We start from the raw sequence: 25,176 nt of genomic DNA on the forward strand, positions 1-25,176 counted from the left end.
CAACCAATGATGTCATTGGTTGATAAGGAGGACATCGGGCATCTGCACAGGATCCTTGTTTGCCCCTCTCTGTCAGCACTAGCAAAGAGAGAGAGAGAGATACTAAGGGAGAAGAGAAATGATAGAATACTAGTCAGTACCGGTGTGCAAAGTTGGAGGACTAAATAACCTCTAATGTTGGGTGGCGCACATGTATGGATGATTCTGTGATATGCAAAAAAAAAAATTTATATTTTAGAATGGAGTGCCTTAATGTGCATAATTTTAAAGGGTGCCTTGACTGAATAAAAGGTTAACGAAACACTGATTTGGAAAGAGGATTCATAGATTTAGAAGGGAGCTCTGTCATTCTAGTATTACTGGTTATGATGGGTGTTGGCTGTTGTACATCATCAACCCATCCCAGCTTTTATTCTGTACTGCTGGTGTTTTCTGTGTATTAGCTGCAAAGAAGACAGACCATCTACAGCCATCACTTTGACAGGTAACTATTACATTTCCCTCCTTATCCCTCCTTATTGTACTTACTATTGTACGTATTGTGCATGTGTTACACTGTATATTGATAGAAGGGGACAGTTTTCTAGTACGTTTTATAGTTTATATAAAAGTAAAACTTTTTTTCTTTTTCATTTTGGATGAATCAGGGTAGGGTTAGACTTTGTTTCATTTGCTGATTGTGTTCTGGCAGAGAAGAGCAAAGCAGAAATCCAAATAAAAGCAACTTTTGCTGCAATATTCTATTTTAATTCAGAGATTTCCCCACTGACATTGTCAGTCTGATGGTCAGCACTGTTGAACCCACCTACTCTAAATCCAGGTCATTCTGGACCCAACCCAGCCTGTGACTGAATAGTGAAAGGAGAAGCAGCACACTGATGAGCTCAACTCTCTATCACTATGTTCGCTCTTCCTATCAGCATGCTTCCTGTCAGCAGATGCACTGATTTGGACCTTCTGAAGCTATGTTCTCTCACATGCCAGCTCTGCTTAAAGGGATTGTAAAGGTACAACTCCCCCCCCCCCCCTAAATAGCTTCCTTTACCTTAGTGCAGTCCTCCCTCACTTACCTCATCCTTCCATTTTGCTTTTAAATGTCCTTATTTCTTCTGAAAAATCCTCACTCCCTGTTCTTCTGTCTGTAACTCCACACAGTAATGCAAGGCTTTCTCCCTGGTGTGGAGTGTCGTGCTCGCCACCCCCCCTTGGACAACAGGAAAGTCAGGACGCTCTCTACATTGCAGATAGAGAAGGGAGCTGTGTGTTAGCGGGCGTCCTGACTCTCCTGTAGTCCAAGGGAGGGGGCGAGCACGACACCCCACACCAGGGAGAAAGCCTTGCATTATTGTGTGGAGTTACAGACAGAAAAACAGGAAGTGAGGATTTCTCATAAGAAATAAGGACATTTAAAAGCAAAATCGAAGGATGAGGTAAGTGAAGGAGGACTGCACTAAGGTAAAGGAAGCTATTTAGGGGGAAAAAATTGTACCTTTACAACCCCTTTAAGGCTAAAAATCAGTTTTGTGTTCTGCCTGTAAAAGCAGCTCAATGTGTCCATGCACATTGGGACGATTAGAGGTATATTTTCAGCTGAATGTTTAGAGGCAGGAAAAAAAAACTTCTGGTTTGTGTTTCTGATTGGAGCTTTCTGGCAGAAAAAATGCTAATGCCGCGTACACATGATCGGAATTTCCATCAAGAAATGTTCGATGTGAGCTTTTGGTCGGAAATTCCGACCGTGTGTAGGCCCCATTGGACATTTTCTGTCGGATTTTCCGACAGCAAAAATTTAAGAGCTGGTTCTCAAATTTTCCAGCGGCAAAAGTTCTTGTAAGAAATTCCGATCGTCTGTATGCAATTCCGACGCAGAAAAATCCTACGCATGCTCGGAATCATTGAACTTCATTTTTCTCGGCTCGTCGTAGTGTTGTATGTCATCGCGTTCTTGGCGTTCAGAATTTCCGACAACATTTGTGTGACCGTGTATGCAACACAAGTTTGAGCCAAAATTCCATCCGAAAAAAATCCACGGTTTTGTGTACACGGCATCACTCTCCTAAACTTGCCTAAACTGTGTACAAAATCTCTCATCTGTATATGTTTTTTTCTGCCATGGGAACTTTTTTTTTAAGTCCAGTGTGCATGGAGCCTTACAGAGATGGCAAGAGGCTGGCAAATGCAGGTACTTACACTGCTTGCATTAAAAAAATAAAATAAAGGTAATTCAAGAACAGGCATACCCCACTTTTAAGTACACAACGGGACCCGAGCATGTATGTAAAACGAAAATGTACTTAAAGTGAAGCAATACCTTTTTTCACTTCTCAGTGCTGCATTGCAGTAGTCATTTACAGGCATAATTGATTACCTAGACAAACTGGCCGACCCCAAAATTGGATATGTTGTAGTCCTGGATCCCCTCTCAATGCTCCCCAAGGTCCTTGTCTCCAGGGAGGTGTGGTGGTCTCTGCCCCCAGGGGGATGGGGTGGTCCTTGTCCCCATTGCAAGTGGGGTGGTCAGTATCCCTAGAGAAGGTGGGGTGGTCTCACTGACCATGATGCAGGGTCAGGTTGAAGTAGATTCCGGCCAGCATGGTCTGGCTATGGCACTTGCGTCCACCTGGCTGTTGTAGTTTGTGAAAAAGCATAGAGTACTGCGGCCGGCTGCCCTCCCAGCATTTGTTTATTATTGCTTCAGCTCCCTTCAGCAGCAGCACAGAGTGGATAATCAGCATGGGAGGCCGCACCTCCACCCCACGGGCTCTCTGTGGGACATCTCCGTGAAGGGGCAGGGTTGGGGGACAAGCCTGTGGTGTCCTCCGTTGTTTCGTGAAGCCGGCCCTCATAGGCTGCAACAGTATACTGGAAGTTTGTCCAGCAGAAGTATGCACTGGAGGGCTCTGTGCAAAGGAGGGAATGGGGGTGACTTGAGGGGTCTCAGAACTGGGGAGGACACTGGACTGAGTGGCAATTTATGGGGCAGGACAGAGGGGCCAGCCCAGGACGTTGGTGGAGAATGTGAGACTGAGATGCCTAATGCTGGTGCCTGCCCTAAACGGAGCGGTGCCTGGCAGTGCGCCTTGTTTGTTAGGACATGCAGCCCTGGTGTCACTAGGGTGCGGGCCACACCCCCATAGCGAAGCTTGATCCTTTCTATAGTGACTTGTCCAAGGGACTGAATGGGAAGGAAAAATCCAATTTTGAGTTGTCACAAGAACAGAGAGAAAATCTTCCAAAGCTCTTCTAGTGACAACTGATTACGGCGATAATCCCTCACTTTGGAGAGATTTTTTCTCACTTCTTTTAGTGTCTGCAAGACGGGAAGTAAATGGAAATCTCCCAAATGGGACACAAAATGGCAAAAAATGTAAAAATAAATTCTGTTTTGAGTTGTCACCCGAAAAGGAATACAAGATTTTGAGAGGACCTCACTTTGGAAAGATTTCCTTTCACTTTCTGTTTCTCTTGGGCACGGATGAAAAAAAAAAAACTATTAGGCAGGGTTCACACCTATGCAAATTAAATGCGCATTTCACATATCTCCGCAGCGGGTTCGGTGCGCCAGAAAAACGTGTGCCTTTTTTTGGTGCAGTTCAGGTTCTATTTCAGCCCAAAATTCGGGCTGAAATCGGACCTGAACCGGTGAACCAGCACGCATCGGACCCCTGCTGTGAGCCGCATGCAGGGACGGTGTGAACCCGGCCTCAGGGGTTTTAACCTTACAGTAACTGAAACTAAAAACCAGAAAGGTTTTTCTCTAGATCTTGAGGATGGATGCTACCTAATGATCAGACCGACAGGAATACAGTCTGTTTCACTTAAATAATCTTTTTTATTTTTATTAGGAGTAAAGCAAAGGATTCATAAATCTGCGTAACCTGCGCACTCCACAAAAATGTCAGGTGTTATGAAATGTAAGTATCATTTTCAACATATATCTGGATTATTGTAAAATTCACTAAAAGACCATATTTATCTTAGAAGCTCGTCATATGTGTTCATTTACAGTCTGTACTATAAAATCACTTACCCCTTTTCAGTACCCAATCATGTAACATACGTTATTATATTGATGCCAACTCCACAATTATTTTTCTCCTATATGTAATAAGTATGTGATCTGTAATGTGATTTTTGATTATCTTTTGATAAATAATGTAGTTTTTGGGAAGGGTGATGATGAGGACAAGAATAAGAATAAGGACAAAGATGAAAAGCATCACAAAAAGGATAAAAAGGAAAAGAAAAAGAAAGATAAAAAGGTGAGACTTTCAAACTGGGTTTTTTATTGATGTGTTTCAAAATGACCTTCACTGTATGGTATTTGGTAGATGAAATTAGAATATTATATAAATTATCCTTTTTTTTCAGTTGCCTAGATTACAGATAGAATGTAGACCAATGTGGATAAGTTATTACAATAAAGAGCACCTCATCCCAGGGTTTTAGAAACAAGTAGAGCAAAAAGGATGGGACTATAATGGTGCAAGAGTCAAACCGAGAAATAATATTATGATAAAATCTTCAAATTTATTAACAAAATTATCTTAAAAAGTCATGTTAAAAACATATAAGCTTAAACCCATGAATGTGGTCCGTGAACTTCTTAGAGCGGCATAGAGTTGAATCCCGACATGTTTCGCCCTATGTATTGGGCTTCTTCAGGGGATGATATCCGCTTGGGGTCTCAGCCTTCATGGGTTTAAGCTTATGTTTTTTAACATTACTTTTTAACCACTTAAGCCCCGGACCAATATGCAGCTAAAGGACCAGGCCCTTTTTTGGGATTCGGCACTGCGTCGCTTTAACTGACAATTGCACGGTTGTGCGACGTGGCTTCCAAACAAAGTTGGCGTCCTTTTTTTCCCACAAATAGAGCTTTCTTTTGGTGGTATTTGATCACCTCTGCGGTTTTTATTTTTTGCACTATAAATAAAAATAGAGCGACAATTTAAAAAAAAAAATGCAATATTTTTTACTTTTTGCTATAATAAATATCCCCCAAAAATATATAAAAAAACGTTTTTTTCCCTTAGTTTAGGCCGATACGTATTCTTCTACATATTTTTGGTTAAAAAAAAATCGCAATAAGCGTTTATTGATTGGTTTGCGCAAAAGATATAGCTTTTACAAAATAGGGGATAGTTTTATGGCATTTTTAATAATATATTTTTTTACTACTAATGGCGGCAATCAATGATTTTTTCCGTGAACTGCGATATTATGGCAGACACATCGAACACTTTTGACACTATTTTGGGGCCATTGTAATTTTTACAGCGAAAAGTGCTATAAAAATGCACTGATTACTGTAAAAAATTACACTGACAGTGAAGGGGTTAACCTGTAGGGGGCGCTGAAGGGGTTAAGTGTTTCCTAGGGCATGTTTTCTACTGTGTGGGGGCGTGGCTTTGCGTGTGATGTCACTGATCGTCGTTCCCTATGACAGGGAACAGGCGATCAGTGGCAGTCACACAAGGAAGAATGGGGAAAGGTTTGTTTACACTTACCTCTCCCCGTTCTTCAGCTCTGTGACCCGATCGCGGGACACCGGCGGTGATCGGGTCCGCGGGTCCCGCGGGCACAGTTACGGAGCACAGGACCAGGTCGCGAGCGGCTGGGCTCTTAAAAGGTACATACTTGTGCCCAGCGATGCCCTTCTGCCGACGTATATCAGCATGAAGGGGTCCTTAAGCGGTTAAGATAATTTTGTTAATAAATTTTGAAGATTTTATCATAATATTATTTCTCGGTTTGATTCTTGCACCGTTATAGTCCCATCCTTTTTGCTCTACTTGTTTTTAGATTACACATAATAAATAATGTACATTATTGCAATATTCTCCTTCACTGCAATTCCTCGTCAGGAAGACCGGATGGAGCCCTCGGCAGTGTGGGCAGGCACCAACACTTCCTGGAGCTGGTCCAAGAATCCTGGATGTACAGAGGTAGAGCCGAAGCCAGGGGCATCACTAGCGATAGCAAGGCACGCGTTCGGAGCATGCATGCTCTTTCTTTAGGCTGTGGCCATTGAGCCATGTTTGAAGATGGAATTTATATGCAGCGAAATCTGGAAGCCTGCCTGCTATACCAGTAGGGTGCACTAGGTGGCACTCAGCATAAACCCAGAGAAAAACACCCCCACTAACTAATATCAATGGAGGAGCATGTTTGTATACCAGCTGTATAAATTGTATTTCTTCAGTAAAAATGTAAGTTTTGGAACATGAATGAATACACAAAAAAGGTAAATGATTTGTATTAAAAATTGCTGGCATACTTCCAAACAGACGAATGTGTTCAAATAAAATAAAAAGATCTTATGGTTCCTGTATACATGAATAAATACGTAATATATTAGTGACAAGGTAAGTCTAGATTAAAACCAAAAATTTAAAAAGTAAAATATAATAATAATGGGATATATAACATAAGAGCAAGCACAATGCATCTAAAGAGAGATCACATCAGAATTTCAGAACATCACTTAGATTTTTAGAAATAAATTATTATTAGGTCATATAATGGTGAACACTACAGAGTCCAAATAGGAAAAAATTCTTCTAAAACAGAATATATATATAAATAGTGATAAAGTTCTGTGAATAATTAAATTCCATATGAAAATCCCATAAGTGAAGAGGATCTGGATCACTGCTCCCTGAAAATGCTGACCCTTACCGAATAATAAGATCCAAATGGATCAAGCCGAGCAGGTAGCCAAACACCTGGGCTGCACAGGGGATCAGAGTCTTGATATAGTCTTCCCAGCAGTCCGTCAGCAGAGCATCCAGAAAACAAAATAAACTAAAATAGTGTAATACTGTATGGTATACACACATAGATCATCCCCCTGTGACTGGCAAACGAACAGTGTGACATGCAAACCACCACCAAAGTACACACTGACCCTTACCAGAGCCCTGGATCTAAATAGATCAGAAACCGCAAGGGGGATGTAGGCAGCAGATGGAAAAGATCTTCTCACAAGACAGTCCTCGGACTCACCAGGCAAACAACGGTCATGGAGAAGAAAGCTCACAATAGTGTGATAACGTTTTGGAACATTTATTGAATAAAAAGTAGCACACTTACAGATATGACGATAAAAACAGCATAAAAAGAATCCGGCCGGTAATAGAACGTGTTGTCCTCAATCGCGGTGACGTCAGTACGTCTCCTCCCGACGTTTCGTCTAATCAGACTTGCTCACGGGTGAGCAAGTCTGATTAGACGAAACGTCGGGAGGAGACGTACTGACGTCACCGCCAAAAGTTTACAAAGTACTTTACATATTTATTATACATTCACACCAGTCCCTGCCCTAAGCCAGCACTCTAAGGTTCCTAACTCACATTCATACATACACATACTAGGCCCAATTTAGACAGCAGCCAGTAAACCGATCAGAAACCCACGCAGTCACAGGGAGAACATGCAAACTCCAGAAAGGTTGTGCCTTGGCCGGGACCTGAACCGATGACCTTAGTGCTGCTAGGCGGAAGGGCTAACCAATGGAGAGCAGCAAAGGGTAATGTGATAGAACAAGAGCAGTAATCTGAATCCAGTTTTCTTTTCTTTTGTTTTTCAGTAATGATATCTGACTTACGTGTCTTCTTTTTATCCCCAGGAAGGAGATAAATCAGGCAGTAGTTCCAGCTCTGACAGCGACTCTGATGTAAGACCCTACTGTAGATATTGATATGATATTGTTTTGCGCCGTGTGCTCAATCACTAACTGATAGTTACAGTAGATGTGCACTATGTTCCTAAGGCTTTTTTAAAGGAATACCTACACATGGTTACTGGAATATTATGTATAGTACAGTATTTATTCCAAATGCCCAAAAAAAACAATTGGGATGGCAGAAAATCTTCTTTATTTTAATATACTGTAGTGTGGGGAGAGTGGTGGAAGATATTCCCCCTGACTACATCCTCCCGTCCTCCCCATTCTTTATCTTTCTTGTACCAAGCAGACCAAATACTGGGAACCTATGTGGATATTGGATCAATGACTCCATTTTGATTTCCAGAGTACAAAAAATATGCACAATACATGAGATGTCCAAATCACAAACAACCATAAGTGCTATAAGCATGTATCCATCAGAGGAATGCAAGAGAGGCACTACTAACCGAATAGTTACACACTTTTGCCATGTATGATTGTGTCAAAATATTTGGCATGGGATATTAATTAACTGGTGCTAGAGGTGACACAGAATAATGACATTCATCCAATGAGCAACCCTAGCACCAATTTTTCGCATAGAAAATTCTACAAAGTCTCTCTAGATCAGGGGTCAGCAACCAGTATATCACGGCCCAGTGACTGGTAGATCGCCCGCTAACCCGCCATCCCAGAGCATCAAACAGTAGTTAGGAGCAAGAGCCGCATAAGCCGATGCCTCCTCTGTAGTGCCGTCTTCTGACCCATGCGGAGTGACACTAACTGCACTTCACTTCTAGCGGTCTCCATAGTGGTACCAGCAGCAGGAAAGAAGAGATATTCAGGTCAGTTTGAAGAAACAATATAATATAAGGCAGCTTTTAAACTGATTTGCTGCGGTTTACCCACAGCACGAGTGCAGTGCAGTGCAGTGTACCTGTAGCTTTTATGCAGGTTTGCTGAGCTTAGCCATAGACTTCAATTATATCCTGCAGGTTTGGTGCACTTTCTGAATGCACAAGTTCTGGTGCGCTTTTATAAAGCGCACACACCTACAGGATATAACAGAAGTCTATAGCAAAGCGCAGCTAACCCAGGAAGGTCGCAGATGAACTGCTATGCACCCGTGGTGCAGGTAAACCGCAGCATATCAGTGTGAAAGCAGCCTTATAGGGGGTTTAGAGTAGTAAGGGTTAATTTACATTTGTAGTTTGGGGGTGGTAGAACCCCATAGTTAAGACATTTTTTCTACCACCCCATACCAACTGCACCCCCTTTAGCTGTAGTGGCCAGGGGTGTACATATGTCGCAGCCACAGCAAGAGTTATATGCCCTGTTATTGTAGGTGGGTGTAGCACCTGCCAGGCATGACCCATTTAAGTGAATAAGGCCATTCTGCAAATTCCCTGCAACCGTGTGCCTTACAGCAAACAAGTTAAACGAGTTAAAGCAGGCAGCGTTGTGTTACTTTCTCACCACCTGCTAACAACTAAGAGTGTTCAGAAAAAAAATAAAAGCAATAAAAGAAAGTACAACAGGGTCAAAGACCACCAGTAAACAGGGATTTCTGTCCTTGTTTATTGGCAATTATCAATATAGATATGATAGGAAAGCTTTGCTCTATACATGTCAAGTCTTCGATATCCGAGTAAATGGTCCAACCTAGTCTCCAAGGTGGAATGGGCAAAGTGCCAGGGGAATACAACTGGACCGATGACCCTGAATTGTAGTGTAACCAAACTTCCCAAGTCTTATCAAAGCCCTCCATTGCACCCCTACAATTTGCCATCACTCCTCTGCATCTATGATCTAATTTACCCTTTTGACCCAGTCTTCTCTACTAGGGGCCCCAAGACTGTTTCCAGTAAATTGACACCAACCTCTGGGCTGCTTTTACTAGGCAGGACAACATGCATTGTTTGTAGTGGCCAATCGGCATGGTAGCAACATGTAGAAGTAAATGGAGTGGTGGGAGAGGTATATCAACATCTAGTATGTGTTTAATTTGATCCTTCATATCCACCCAAAAAGTGTGAATCTTGGGGCATTCCCACCATATATGGCAGTATTCAATACCTATTAGTTTTAACTTATATGTACAAAGATAAAGGTTTGAGAGATTTACTATTTTTTAGAAAAATTCAGTCTCCATGAATGGAAGTCCTCTTTTTGTTAGGTGAGGGTGCCCATATTCTTAAAGTGTAGGGGATGTGGTGCAATTGCCATTTATAGCCATGCATTACTTATTTCATTAGTACCGTAAACAGACAAGCTCTTATGTATTTTGCGCTGCTCCCAGCTCTTTCCCATAAGAGTTATTTAACAACTCTGGATGCAGTACAAATTTTTGAAAGAAGAATTATGCTGCCACAGTTCCCCAGAGCACTTGCCCTAAAGTATGCACAGAATACATTATGAAAGATCCAATTCCCTCACTCTATTGAGGTAAGGCTCATGCTCTCCCTCATTTCTCCATTGCCCTTGCTGTCATCTTCTACATCCAGAATCTTCATTCTTTAGCCCAGTAGTTCTCAACCTTCTAGGGCCGTGACCCCTTAATAAAATTTCCCAAGTTGTGGGGACCCCTAACAGTAAAATTATTTTCAAAGCGTGGGTTGTCAGCACCCAAGGCAAGGCAAGTAATTTGCACCCCTAACCCATGGACATTTAGCGCTACCTGAGTCCCTTTTACTCGTACAGTATTAAAACCCCTTATGGTACATTTTGGGATGTACCACTCTTTCTCTTTGTTCTCCTTTCTTCCCTTTTATCTCTCTCTATCCTAATTTTTATTTAATTTTTTCCCCTCATTCCACTCTTTAGCCATCTTTCTTGTTCTTTTTCTTATTCTTTCTTTCCCTTTTTCTTTGTTCCTCCTCCTCTTTTCCTCTATTTGTATTCTTTCTCTTACTCCTTGGTGGGGGGGTTTAAGTGGCAATGCTGGGGGAGTTCTGATCAGCCAACTTGGGTGCTCTTGATCAAGGTCATCTGCTGATATGTAGTGGGGACTTTTAATGGCAACTCTAATCACAGGTAGTCCTACTCACTGTGTCTCTGACTTTGTGGTGTCTCGTAGCAGTGACACCTATGCCGAAATACAGGATATAGGGTCTCCTCCGGCCCCTTCCACTTCACATTACTTACCAGTCAGCTGACCTCTAGTCTCTGCCCCCCAGCCATGCCGTGAACTGAGTGGGCGGCTGCGAAGAGGCTAAGTGGGCGGCCGCGGGCTCCAGGGACAGCCCTGCTGGGTGGCCACAAAAAGGCTGTGAGATTGGTCCGGGCTTCAGGAACAGCCCAAAATTTGGTGACTCCTGGCAAATCATCATTTGACCCCTGAGGGGGTCCCGACCCCCAGGTTGAGAACCACTGCTTTAGCCAGTCTTCTCTATTGGCTAACCAGGAGTAATAAACTCCTTTGTATGTATATAAAAGTTAAATTTTCCTCGAACAGATTCTGTGATTATACAATGATAGCAGACAGGTAAATAAGTTTTATGGCAGAAGAGACATAAAAGAGGCCTAAAATCCTACCTGCTAGTATTTATTTATTTTTTAAACCAGAGCTTAATTCTGCTTAAAGAGCATGTTACTAAATAAAGAAGAATTGCTGCCATTCCGATTGCATGCTAATCTTTTGGGGAATTTGGAATTGCTATACTGGCAGAAAATAAGTCGAATTGGCACCTGAGAGATGCATGCAGAGGAGCTTTAGGTGCAGAGCTGCTCTTATATATTGAATATTAGTATTATGGTAAGGGAGCCAAAAGTGTCCAAATAAGCGTCTTTAAAATGCTAAAGTACAGCACTGTCTTCTCAAAACAAGATGTTTTCACTTATTTTCATAAAAAGAACAGCAATGGTAATCATGACCTCCTGGTTTCAATGTATATACAATTATTTTCATATACCAAACAGCCTAGTATTTGGGTAATTATTAAAAAAAAAAAATATTTAACATTTCAAAACTGTTCAAAAAACATATACAGTAGAAGACAAAGCTTCTAGTATTAATATATATATACACACACTATTTATTGGCGTATAACACTCACGTTTTCACCCTGCAAATAGTGTGTGCGTGTTATACGCCGATACGGAAATTTGGGCTGTCTCGGAGAGACCGGGACAAGCGCCATCAGATTACATACAGCAAGAATCCTGTTTACTCAGTGGCCTCTGTAATAGGAAGTCTCGTCTCCTGGGCTGGCATTGGACCAGTGTTCTGTCTATCATAGAATCAAGTACAGAGGCCGCCAAGTAAACAGTAGATTTTCGCTGTATGTAATCCGATGGCGCTCATTCCGCCCCCCTCCCTGTCCTCCCTTGAACAAGCTGCAATGATGGGCAATTATGAGGCTACAGATGGACATTTATTAAAGGGGTTGTAAAGGAAAACATTTGTTTTCCTAAATAGCTTCCTTTACCTTAGTGCAGTCCTCCTTCACTTACCTCATCCTTCCATTTTGCTTTTAAATTTCCTTATTTCTTCTGAGAAACCCTCACTTCCTGTTCTTCTGTCTGTAACTCCACGCCGTAATGCGAGGCTTCTTCCTGGTGTGGAGAAAGCCTCTTGAGGGGGGAGGGGGCGAGCAGGAGTGTCAGGACGCCCACTAAAACACAACTCCTTTCTCTATCTGCAAAGTAGAGAGTGTCCTGACACTCCTGCTCGCCCCCTCCCCCCTCAAGAGGCTTTCTCCACACCAGGGAGAAAGCTTCGCATTACGGTGTGTAGTTACAGACAGAAGAACAGGAAGTCAGGATTTCTCAGAAGAAATAAGGACATTTAAAAGCAAAATCGAAGGATGAAGGAGGACTGCACTAAGATAAAGGAAGCTGTTTAGGGAAAAAAATAAATTTCCTTTACAACCCATTTAAGCTGCAATGATGGGCAATTATGAGGCTACAGATGGGCATTTATTAAGCTGCAATTATGAGGCTACAGATGGGCAATTATTGAGCTGCATTGATGGGCAATTGTGAGTCTGCCTTGATGGGCACTGACCCTTATTTTGCTTAAAAGTTCTTTATTTAAAATGTAAAAAGTTTTTTTTTTTGCTGAAACTTTTTTTTCACCTGAAACTTCCCCCTTAAAATGAAGGTGCTTGTTATATGCCGATAAATACGGTATATATATATATATATATATATTAAATTCAATATATAATGCTGTGATCCTCACAAGAGTTTTAGAAAACAAGTACCTAAATATTAAACCTTACTAATACAGTCCTGATCAAAAGTTTAAGACCACTTGAAAAATGGCAAAAAATCATATTTTACATTGTTGGATCTTAAAGCGGAGTTCCAGCCTCAATTTCACTTTTTAAATATAAATACCCCTGTAATACACAAGCTTAATGTATTCTAGTAAAGTTAGTCTGTAAACTAAGGTCTGTTTTGTTAGGTTGTTACAGCATTTAGTCACTTTATAAAATAGAAATTAACTGGGGCCATCTTAAGTGTGGGCATCATGAAGCCAGACTGTATGACTTCCTGGATTTCAGCCTTGCAGATCTCGCACATGCTCAGTGCTGCACAAGTAGTGTAATAGGTTTCAATAGCAACGGGAGTGTCAGAGGAAGTTGCCGCCCCTTATCTATGCAAACCTCTTCTCCTCTCCTCCTTCCAGGAACCAGTAAATATACAAAATAATTTGTTCCTGTGCAGATATATCTACATAACAAGATTATATATATATCTTGTTATATATGTGGTGTGTATACATATACTAGACATGTGCACTGTCAATAAATTCATTTTGTTTAGTTCCGTTTCGCATTAGCCGTTATTTCGTATTTTGTGCCCGAAACTCACTTCGGATTCGTATGCTCATAACGAGCACAGCAGGAGTACAGCCACAGGAAGTCAGCACAGAACAGGGATGGTGGGAACCCTTCATGAGGGATTCCCACCATCCCTGCACTGAGTTCCTGGGTCTGTACACCTGCTGTGCCCATTGTGAGGGGTTCCCACCATCCCTGTGCTGTGCCGAGTTCCTCCTGCTTCCTTCTTCCCCCAGCACAGCACATTGCCACCATAACATCGCGCACCACATCAGCCCCAGCCCACCGCATCGGCCCCGGCACAGCACCCCGCATCGGCCCTGGCACCCCGCATCGGCCCCGGCACATCACACTGCATCGGCCCCGACACAGCACCCTGCATCGGCCCCGGCACACCGCATTGGTCCCAGCACACCGCATCGGCCCCAGCACATCGCAGCACACCGCATCGGCCCCAGCACATCGCAGCACACCGCATCAGCCCCAGCACACCACATCGGCCCCAGCACACCGCATCAGTCTCCCGCCAAATCGCATAGCCCCCAGAACATGGATGCGTTTTACGGGCAAAGTGATGCAGCGTTGGGCACAGTGGATGCATTTGATGGCCCAAGTGTGATAGTGTTTGATGGCACAGTGGCTGCATTTGCTGAGTGCAGTGGCAGCATATATGCTGGCAAGCTCCGCTCTCCCACTAACTCTGTGACAACAGTGCATTATTAGTGCCCATCAGTGCAGAGTGGGGAGAGTTACAGATCATCAGGATGACAGAGCGCATCTTGGTCTGATAGGTCTGTATGTGAGAACACCGCTCGTGGTACTGCTCCACCTCCCTGCACCAGAATTGTGATAGACAGTGCAGAGCGCACTGTTTCAATGTACAGGGAGGTGAGGCTGTACTATGATCGGTGTTCTCACATACAGACCTATCAGACCGAGATGCGCTCTGTCATCCTGATGATCTGTAACTCTCCCCGCACTGGAGACAGATGGCGGGCGGGTGGTGGAGGCAGGAGGACGGGGGCGGTGCTAGCAGGGAGGAGTTGGAGAGGGACAAGAGGAAGAGGACACCACCTCTATGGGCGGCACTGCCCGCCCTCCCACTCGAGATGCGATAGTTCAGCCCAGCCTCCTGGGATTGATGACACACATCTCCCAGGAGGCATAGCAGCGCTAGATGGGACGGCGAGGTCACTCCGCCGCGGCGGGAGAAAGAAACTCACAGAAATAAAACTGAGTTTTTAAAAAAAAAACATGCCAAATATATTTAAGGGGGAAGTGTTAAATAGAATGCTGCTAAGTTGTAAAATAGGGTGGAACTCCGCTTTAACAAGGTTCCAAGTAGAGCTTCAACATGCAACAAGAAAAAATGAGAGTGAGAAAACATTTTTTGAGCATTTAATTTATTGAAAATTTTCAATAAACTGAAACAGGCTGTTTTTCAGCTGATCAAAAGTTTAGGACCACATGCCTTTAAAAGGCCAAATCTGTGCAAAGATGTGGATTCATTGTCATTTTCGGTAGTCACACGTTGTGATGGCAAAGGCAAAAAAACTCTCCCTTTTTGAACGTGGTCGGGTTGCTGAACTGCATAAGCAGGGTCTCTCATCAAGACACTGGACGATCCTCGACCCAAATTAAGGCCTGTACTGGTGCTGACTGCAGCCCCATAACCATCAGACGGCACCTGAGACTGAAGGGCTTCAAAAACAAAAAACATCTTCAAAAACCTTGTCTCCTTGAACGCCACAGAACTACTCGTTTGGACTTTGCAAGAGAGCACCAAACATGTGACATTCAAAGGTGGAAGAAAGTTTTATTCTCTGATGAGAAAAAATGTAACATTGATGGTCCTGATGGTTTCCAACGTTACTGGCATGACAAGCAGATCCCACCTGAGATGTTTTCTACGCGCCACAGTGAAGGGGGCACCATAATGGTCTGGGGAGCTTTTTCCTTCAGTGGAACAATGCAGGGGCGTCAAACGGCCGCTGGCTATGTCCAGATGTTGCAGAGATCATTCCTCATGACTGAGGGCCCTCGTCTGTGTGGCAACGACTGGGTTTTTCAACAGGACAACGCTACAGTACACAATGCCCGCAGGACAAGGGCCTTCTTCCAGGAGAATAACATCACTCTTTTGGCCCATCCTGCGTGTTCCCCTGATTTAAATCCAATTGAGAACCTTTGGGGATGGATGGCAAGGGAAGTTTACAAAAATGGACAACAGTTCCAGACAGTAGATGGCCTTCGTGCGGCTGTCATCACCACTTGGAGAAATGTTCCCACTCACCTCATGGAAACGCTTGCATCAAGCATGCTGAAACAAATTTTTGAAGTGATCAACAATAACGGCGGAGCTACTCATTACTGAGTTCATGTTTGGAAGTTGGATTTCTGTTTTGGGGGGGGGGGGGTTTAGTTTTTTTTTTGGAGGTGTGGTCCTAAACTTTTGATCAGCTGAAAAACAGCCTGTTTCAGTTTATTCATTATTTTTAATTGAATGCTCAAAAAATGTTTTGTCTCGCACTCATTTCTTCTTGTTGCATTTGGAAGCTCTACTTGGAACCTTGTTAAGATCCAACAATGTAAAATATGATTTTTTGCCATTTTTCAAGTGGTCTTAAACTTTTGATCAGGACTGTATATTATCATCTATGAAAGAATTTTTAGAGATCTGATAGATGTCTATAGATATCAATAGGGATAGACTTCTAATCCACCCCTATTTACCAGATCTGGAGACAATCTAATGAACATTTAACAGCCACATTGTTGACCAGAGGAACAAAGAAAATACAAGTATTATTTAATGTGTATCTGTTTTTTCTAAAACTTTCTTTTTTTTTTTTTTTATCTATAGTGTGAAAAGAAGAAAAAGAAGGACAAAAAATAGTATCTCGGCACTGGCCCTTACCTCTTTTTGAAACATAACTCTTGTTTTATTGCCTATGTATTTTACCTCTCTTTTATATTGTGCTCTGTATGCAGCCGTTATGAGGTTCTTAATAAAAAAAAAAAAAAAAGAAGAATTTTATTCTGAGAAGTTTGTCAGTATAATTTGTAGTTGAAGAATAATAACATAGCTACATAGACAGCTGTAGTTAAATTGGTTCTAAAGTTAAAATGTGTGTTTTTTTTTTTTTTTTTTACAGAGTCCTCTATTGCAGCGTAACGTATGTGTTGCGGTGTAAGGCCGCGTAATTCAAATGGGCATGTTGGGGGCGTGTTGTATTTAAATTTGCCTTGACCCCGCGTTTTTTTTAACGTAAAATATCCCAGTGTGCATTGCGCCAAAGTACGCCGCAAGGACGTATTGGAATCGACGTGAACGTAAATGGCGTAAAGCCGTATTCGCGAACGACTTGCGCAAACAACGTAAAAATGTCAAAACTCGGCGCGGGAACGACGGCCATACTTAACATTAGCTACGCCTCATATAGCAGGGGTAACTATACGCCGAAAAAGCCGAACGTAAACGACGTAAAAAAAAATGAGCCGGCGGGACGTACGTTTCTGAATCGCCGTATCTACCTAATTAGCATATTCCTTGCGTAAACATACGGAAGCGCCACCTAGTGGCCAGCCTGAAATTGCAGCCTAAGATACGACGGTGTAAGACACGTCGTCGTATCTCTTTTCTGAATCCGGCCCAATATATACCCCGATTTTGGGGTATAATGTGAAAAATGATGTTATGGCGGGTAGATACCCAACATGTCATGCTTTAATACTGCGCACACTCATGGAATGATGACAAACTTTGGTACTTAAAAATCTCCATAAGTAACGCTTCAAACACCTTGTCTTATTTATTAAACTTTTTTTTTTTTCCCCCTGTCTCTTACATTTTTTTTGTGTTTGTTTTTATATCACTTTATTTCTGTTACAGGAGATGTAAACAACCCTTGTAATAGGTAGTGATGTGACAGGTCCTCCATATGGAGAGATCTGGGGTCAAAAATACCTCACATCTCTCCTTTACCTTTTAAAAGCAAAAGATAAAAAAAATAGATTGATATTTTGCTTTAAAAAATAAATAAAAATAGTTTACTTCCAGCCTGGACTGGAAGTCATAGCGTCGCTTCGGTCCTTCAAGGCAATCGAAGGGGATCTACTCTTTCATCGCCTCTGGGACTAGCTGGCCACTTCATTGGATTGTTTCTTAGGCAAGACGGTGGAAGGGGGGACTTCGCCTCCCGCCGCTTCTGAAAGCGTTTCAGTGGCTCAAGAGGCGCTCGGAACGCTGTTTTATGAGAAGGCCAGCCACTGGTTGAAAAAAACAGTACCAAGGTTATGGCTGATATCTTCGGCCATAACCCCGGCAAACCATTCCAAATCTGTAGCGAATTGTGGTCTTGTGGGGAAAAAAATAAAAACCTACATAACACTTGTTACAATTAGGGCACTTTCACATTGACTCATTCCATTGCAGGCATGGTGATTTTATTTATTTTTTATATCATATACATGGGCTATGCGGGTTATTATTGATAATAACTGTATACTTCAATACTGCAGTTTGGCCGCAGCGCAGGGTACCTGCGGTTTTCATGTGGTTTCTCATAAACTTCTATTATGTAGTAAATTTTTGGTACATTTTCTGAAAGCACACCAAAAATGAGGGACATAATAGAAGTCAATGAGAAACCACATGAAAACCGCAGGTACCCTGCGCTACAGCCAAACTGCAGTATTGAAGTACAGTATACAGTTATCATTATCAATAATAACCCACATAGCCCATGTATATTATATCACATTTAAAAAAAAAATCACCATGCCTGTAATGAAAAGTGAGACAATGAAAGTGGCAACAAGTGTTATGTTTTTTTTTAGAAACACCATGCCTGCAATAAAACTATTATACATTGAAAATGACAGGTACAAGTACTGTACCTGTGTCTCCTCACTGTTCTTTCACCTCTACTCTTCTTCTCCTCCCCTCAGGGAAACGCGTGCCAGCCAGCATCTACTCTGACACCTGCGGCTCACACGTCACAGATAGCGGTGCGTGCGCCCGACCCTCCCATAGCAACCGATGACGTAATCGGTTGGCAAGACGCGGTCGGAAGGCCCACACAGCTTCCCGAGTGCCTATGGCAGCAGGAAGTGAGCTTTACACAGCGGACCAGCACCGCTGTAATAACAAATATTAACCAAGTGGCCAGCAGTAGTTAAAACATCAGATGGCTGCCATAGCTACCTATATTGGGGGTCATTTTGCCGCGGCACACCTGGGGACTCTTCACGGCACACTGGTTGAGAAACGTTGCTCTATATTGATCCAGATGCAGCTTTTCTCTCACCTCTTCCTAATCTCACAGCAGATTCAGGCAGCAGTTGGAGCCATTGGCTCCTGCTGCTGTCAGTTAACTCCTGTGAGGAGTCAGTGGAGTGTGTGGCTGAGCCATGTTTTGTTTCAGTGCACAAGGGTGCCCTGATAGCACATGGCTTGGTTAGGGGGCACATGAAAGGAGGAGTGGACAGTACCAACGGGGGGACTTCAGAAGATGAGGTAAGGGACCACAGGTTAATATAAACCTCTTTTTTATTTTAAAGCGGTAGTAAACTGCCAGCAATTTTTAAACCTGCAAGGCAAAGTTATAATGTGCTAGTATGCATCTCATACTAGCACATTATGTGAAACGTACTTTAGAACAAAGCCCTCCAGTGGCAAGCTGTCACGGCTTCCATCACATTAATTGAGGAAGCATTAGAAACAAACACCATAATAACCCTCCTGGTTCACCTCTGCAGGGTGGAATACAGCGTTATGCCTTGGATACCCTTCACTACTGCATAGGGAATCTCTAAAGTATCATATAGTATAATATGGTAAGGGTGGTGCTTTACTATCATAGGGTTGGTGTCTGTTAAGATGATTTGTTGAGCTTCTGTTTTTAGGGGGACTTATCACCCCATATTCCTTTTAATGAAATTTGTAATAAATTCAATCTTTTAACAAATATGATTGTCTGGTTGTTATAAACTAGTAGAAGGTTTCAACACCTTTAAAGTCCAACCCTTTCTATTTGATAGGACTCTCTGCAGGCCATTTAAGTTCCTCCACCCCCAAAGTCGCTCACCCATGTCTTTATGAACCTTGCTTTGTGCACTAGTCCAAATTATTTGGTGGAGGGGGGATTATGGTGTGGGGTCGCATTTCAGGGGTTGGGCTTGACTCCTTAGATCCAGTCAAGGGAACTCTTAAGGCATCAGCATACCAAGACATTTTGGACAATTTCATGCTCCCAAATTCGTTGGAATATTTTGGGGATGGCCCCTTCCAAAGTGACTGCACACCAGTGCACAATGCAAGGTCCATAAAGACATGGATGAGTGAGTTTGGGGTGGAGGCACTTGACTGGCCTGCACAGAGTCCTGGCCGCAACCCAATAGAACACTTTTGGAGTGAATTAGAGCAGACTGCAAGCCAGGCCTTCTCGTCTAGCATCAGTGCCTGACCTCACAAATGCGCTTCTGGAAGAATGGTCAAACATTCCCATAGACATACTCCTAAACCTTGTGGACAGTCTTCCCAGAAGAGTTAAAGCTGTTGTAGCTGCAAAGGGTGGGCCAATTCAATATTGAACTCTACAGACTAAGACTGGGATGCCATTAAAGTTCAAGTGTATGTTAAGGCAGGTGTCCCAATACTTAGTGGCAATATAGTGTATATCTGACCCCAGACAAAGTGTACTAACACGAAACGCGTCAGGGGGACTCCACTACCACCTATTTATATAAAAGCGCTTTTGAATATTCAGCTAAATGTTGTGTTTTTACGCAATGTGGCCATTTTCTGTTTCCATTTCTATACACCATTTAATACCACATGGGGCAAGTTTTTACACACCCTCCATGGGGACTGCATCACTATTTCCACGGTGGTCCGGAAGCTACGAGATACATCCATAGAGGACCCTCCAGCTTTGTCTTGATTGGTTACATTAACCCATGCCTGTCCGGCTCACGGAGACGCAAGTCCCCTTGGGTCCATTCTATTTGGTAAGCTCCCACTTTTACCGGTGGTGGGTTTATATATTTCATATAAAGGATCACGTTTCTATGAGTGCAAGAGTCACTGGGAGACCATCGATTCTTTTGTTGAACCATATTATTGGCACTTGGTGGACTTTACATCTATCTATTTATTCACAAACTTTCAATTTTTTATGCTTGTTACATATAATTTTAACCACTTAAGACCTGGACCATTATGCAGGTAAAGGACCAGGCCCCCTTTTGCAATTCGGCACTGCGTCGCTTTAACTGACAATTGCGTGGTCGTGCGACGTGGCTTCCAAATAAAATTGGCGTCCTTTTTTCCCCCACAAATAGAGCTTTCTTTTGGTGGTATTTGATCACCTCTGCCTTTTTTTATTTGCGCTATAAACAAAAATAGAGCGTAATTTTTGAAAAAAATGCAATATTTTTTACTTTTTTGCTATAATAAATATCCCCAAAAAAGATATAAAAAAACGTATTTTTTTTGGTTAAAAAAAAAAAAGGCAATAAGCGTTTGGTTTGCGCAAAATTTATAGCGTTTACAAAATAGGGGATAGTTTTATGGCATTTTTATTACTATATTTTTTTTTTTACTACTAATGGCGGCGATCAGCGACCCACGGCTGGGCACTTAAAGAGAACGTACAGGTACGTGATTGTGCCCAGCCGTGCCATTCTGCCGACGTATATCGGCGTTAGGCGGTCCTTAAGTGGTTAAAGGATTTTATAAGTGGTTAAGTTATATAAGCACTACACTTAATACATCCACTTCTTTTTAGCTTTTTTCAATTTGCTGTGTTAGCTGCTATATTTGCACTATTCTTCTTTAGTGTATATCTAAGTTATACAGTCGCCAAGTAGATAAACAGGACGATTACAGAATAAATGATGTACTTTCTATCTGCAGGAACACTTTTTTTTTAAACTAACACTGCTCAAAAAAAGAAAAAGTGTGTTTTGTTTATTTTTTTTGTCTAAAGATTGCGAAAAATAACATTCTTTCTAGACAATATCACAAAGAGAAAGCCTTGTTTGTCCTAAAAAAATAAAAAAAGTAATATATGCATATATAGCCTTGTTTGTCTTTAACCGTAAAAACAGTATATGCGTTACTATGTATGTTATGTGCCATTATGTCAAGTAATGACAAACTTATCGCTGAACAAACCTTAAATCCAACTGTAACTTAAAGTGTAGTTTCCATCCCAATTTTTTTTTTTATTATTGTGCTCATTAGACCTAAAAAAAAAATGTTTTTACTCACCTGGAAATGCCTGTTGCTATGCGGTCCCACGAAATCTGCCTTCGGAATCACCTAGGATTCTGACATCATCTCCCTTGGCTCCTCAGCACGCTAATGCTCCTGGGAAATGTGTGTCAAGCGCCAATAAATGTGTGTCTAACGCTGGCACTGCCCCAGTGTGAAAGAAAAAAAGGTGTGGGTTGGATCCGCGCAGCTCTTGGGTGCTGCCGCTGCCATCTTCGGTAGGGGAATCAGGAAGTGAAGCCTTGTGGCTTCACAGCCTGGTTCCCTACTGCGTCCCTGCTGTCTTCTGGGACATGTCTCTCTCAGAAGACAGCGGGGGGATGGAGGAGGCACCCGACGTGGCATAGATAGCTGTGGGTGGCTCCGTTATCTATGCCCGGAAGTGGAAGCAAAATACCTGTATTAGACAGGTATCTGCTCCCCCCTCCCACTGAAAGGTGCCAAAAGGGGAGGAAAAGCGGAAGTTGCATTTTTGAGTGGAACTCCGCTTTAAAGACATTTATTGTATGAAGCCTCAGAATGAATCCGAAATCCTACATAACAACAGTCAACAGTAATTGATCAAGAACTTTTTTTGCATTACCAATATACATCATAAATTAAATGATTGTACTGAACAAAGAAAATGTTTGTGCATTGAAAATTGTACACTTATGTGGGAGATAAAAATGTTTAATTAAAAAAATATATATTCACTTAAATAAAATGTTTAAAACGCTTGAAAGGACATAGGGTGAAAACAAGTCTGTCAGCGTGGAATGTACATTTGTGAACATGACAGCTTTAGGCACTCCAACATGTGAAATCTACTTTGTGGCTTTCTAGAAGTCGGATCTGTCCTTGTAGGATTCAAGTGGTGTGGATTTTATGTTGAATGAAATTTACAGGTGTAAATGACATACAAGATCTTCCAAATGATGGTCCAAGCCAAAAACTGACAAAGCTGACGTTTGGCAGCGGATGGACAATTCTCAGGTTGCAATAGCAAACAGCACAATACTGAAGGAATACCGGTCCGCGACTGCACTGTACAGCTTTCCTATGAAGATCTGCCAAGAAAAGAGAGATGAGATTTGTGACCTGTATCACAGAATATCATAGCAGACAGCAACTATAATACAGGAACTATTATACAAATACAACATGGCTGTCAGATATCTCTGATTGCCAAGGACTCTCGTTGAGAACAGGAGTGTTTGGATACTAGAGTTATCCTGACAGGAAGCTGTCTCTGAGGATCTCCAATCATAGACGTTCAAAGAATTTCCTGCCCTGCAGCTGCACGTTAAAAAAAGGGGGTGTGTATATGCAAAGCTGGGTGGGACGGGCAATGCCTCGGCCACCTACAATTTGCGTTCCGCAGTGACAGCTTCCTGGCGGATAGTTTAGGCAGGTTCAGACCAGTATTCAAACATGCCTAAGGTCAGCTCTACTTCTTGATACAAAAGATTTTGTCATCCTGGAAAGATCCTTAAACTTTAGATGTGTTAAACCGATTACAAAACCACTTTATTTAAATGTTACAGTTAGAAAAAGTTTTTTTTTTTTTGGTTAAAAATGTAATTGAACAAGCTTTAGATGAAAAAAAGAAACAGATTTTGTTGCTAGGCAGTAGGAAACCTAACAGAAAATTGCAGCTTTCTTACTAGAGCAACTGAGCTACCAGCGTGTTGGTCCACTTGATTAAAGGAGCTCTCTAGTAACAGATGATGAACTCCTACTCATACATATACAAACAGCGCTGAAAAAGTTAACAACACTAACATGACTTACCTCTGAGGCACCATAAACGAGGGTCTCTGCAATTTCCTCCTAAAGCTTGTTGTCCATTGCTTGCCCAAAATCTGCAATTCTATTGTGGGACACTGCAAAATCTACATAAAACCAAATGTAATGATTGGTAAATATCAGGATCCCATATTTTATTCACAATAGAAAACAAATCAAATGTTTAAACTGAGAAAATGTACCATTATCAGGAAAAAAACGTAAAGTAATCTTGAAACTGATGGCAGCAACATGTCTCAAAAAAAGTTAGGACAGGGCAACAAAAGGAAGAGCTGGAAGAACATTTTGCAACCAATTAGGTTAATTGGCAAGAGGTCAGTAAAATGATTGGCTATAAAACAAGCATCTTAGAGAGTGAGAATGTCTTAGACATAAAGATGGACAGAGGGTCACCAATCTGTGAAAATCTGTGTCTAAAAATTGTCAAACACATTAAAAAAATTGTTTCTCAATGGAAATTGCAAAAACTTTAAATATATCATTATCTACAGTACCTATTATCAAAAGATTCCAAAAATCTGGAGAAATCTCTGTGTCAAGGACAAAACACTGACAAACTTCCATTTGTACATGGACACATAGGCTAACATAGAGTGCAGTTTATGGGCTTTAAAAAAAAAAAGCCAAAATGCCAATAAACTACAGTTTATGAGCTTCAGTGTGCATGCAGCCTAAAAATGTAATTGAACAAGCTTTAGATAAATAAAAATTGATTATGTTGCTTGGCAGTAGGAAACCAGAAAAACAAAAAAATTGCAGCTTCCTTACCAGAGCAACTGCTGGTCCACATGATTAAAGCGGAGTTCCACCCAAAAATTGAACTTCTGCTTTTTCAGGCTCCTCCCCCTTTCCGGTGTCACATTTGGCATCTTTCAGAGGGGAGCAGATACCTGTTTAATACAGGTATTTGCTACCACTTCTGGGCATAGTATTATACTCCATGTCCGGCGGCGCCTCCTCCATCCCCCTCGCTGTCTTCAGGTCCCAGAAGACAGCAGGGACCATTCGGATCATGCAACGCAACACGTGCATGCACAGTAGGGAACCAGGAAGTGAAGCCGCAGCATCCGAAAGCCGAGGGACAGATCGGCTTCGGTTGCTGACATCACGGGCGCCCTGGACAGGTAAGTGTTCTTATTTTAACCACTTAAGCCCCGGACCAAAATGCAGGTAAAGGACCAGGCCCCTTTTTGCGATTCGGGACTGCATCGCTTTAGCTGACAATTGCGCGGTCGTGCCACTTGGCTCCCAAACAAAATTAGCGTCCTTTTTTCCCCAACAATTAGAGCTTTCTTTTGGTGGTATTTGATGACCTCTGCGGTTTTTATTTTTTGTGCTATAAACAAAAATAAAGCGTCAATTTTGAAAAAAATGCAATATTTTTTACTTTTTGCTATAATAAATATCCCCCAAAAATATATATATAAAAACATTATTTTTTTCCTCAGTTTAGGCCGATACGTATTTTCTACATATTTTTGGTAAAAAAAAACAAAAAAAAAACGCAATAAGCGTTTATCGGTTGGTTTGCGCAAAATTTATAGCGTTTACAAAATAGGGGATAGTTTTATTGCATTTTTTTTTTACTACTAATGGCGGCGATCAGCGATTTTTTTCGTGACTGCGACATTATGGCGGACACTTCGCACAAT

The 25,176-nt window shown here is 42.0% G+C and overlaps 1 long non-coding RNA gene across 1 annotated transcript; it reads left to right on the forward strand.

Moving 5' to 3' along the window:
* Positions 1 to 377: 377 nt before the first annotated feature.
* Positions 378 to 16,497, forward strand: LOC120932603. Its single transcript, XR_005748018.1, has 5 exons — positions 378 to 484; positions 3,846 to 3,914; positions 4,162 to 4,262; positions 7,631 to 7,678; positions 16,322 to 16,497. It is a non-coding gene; the product is annotated as an uncharacterized LOC120932603 (long non-coding RNA).
* The last annotated feature ends 8,679 nt before the right edge of the window (positions 16,498 to 25,176 follow it).

This window comes from Rana temporaria, chromosome 3 (genome assembly GCF_905171775.1).
Source record: "Rana temporaria chromosome 3, aRanTem1.1, whole genome shotgun sequence".
NCBI classification, from domain to species: Eukaryota; Metazoa; Chordata; class Amphibia; order Anura; family Ranidae; genus Rana; species Rana temporaria.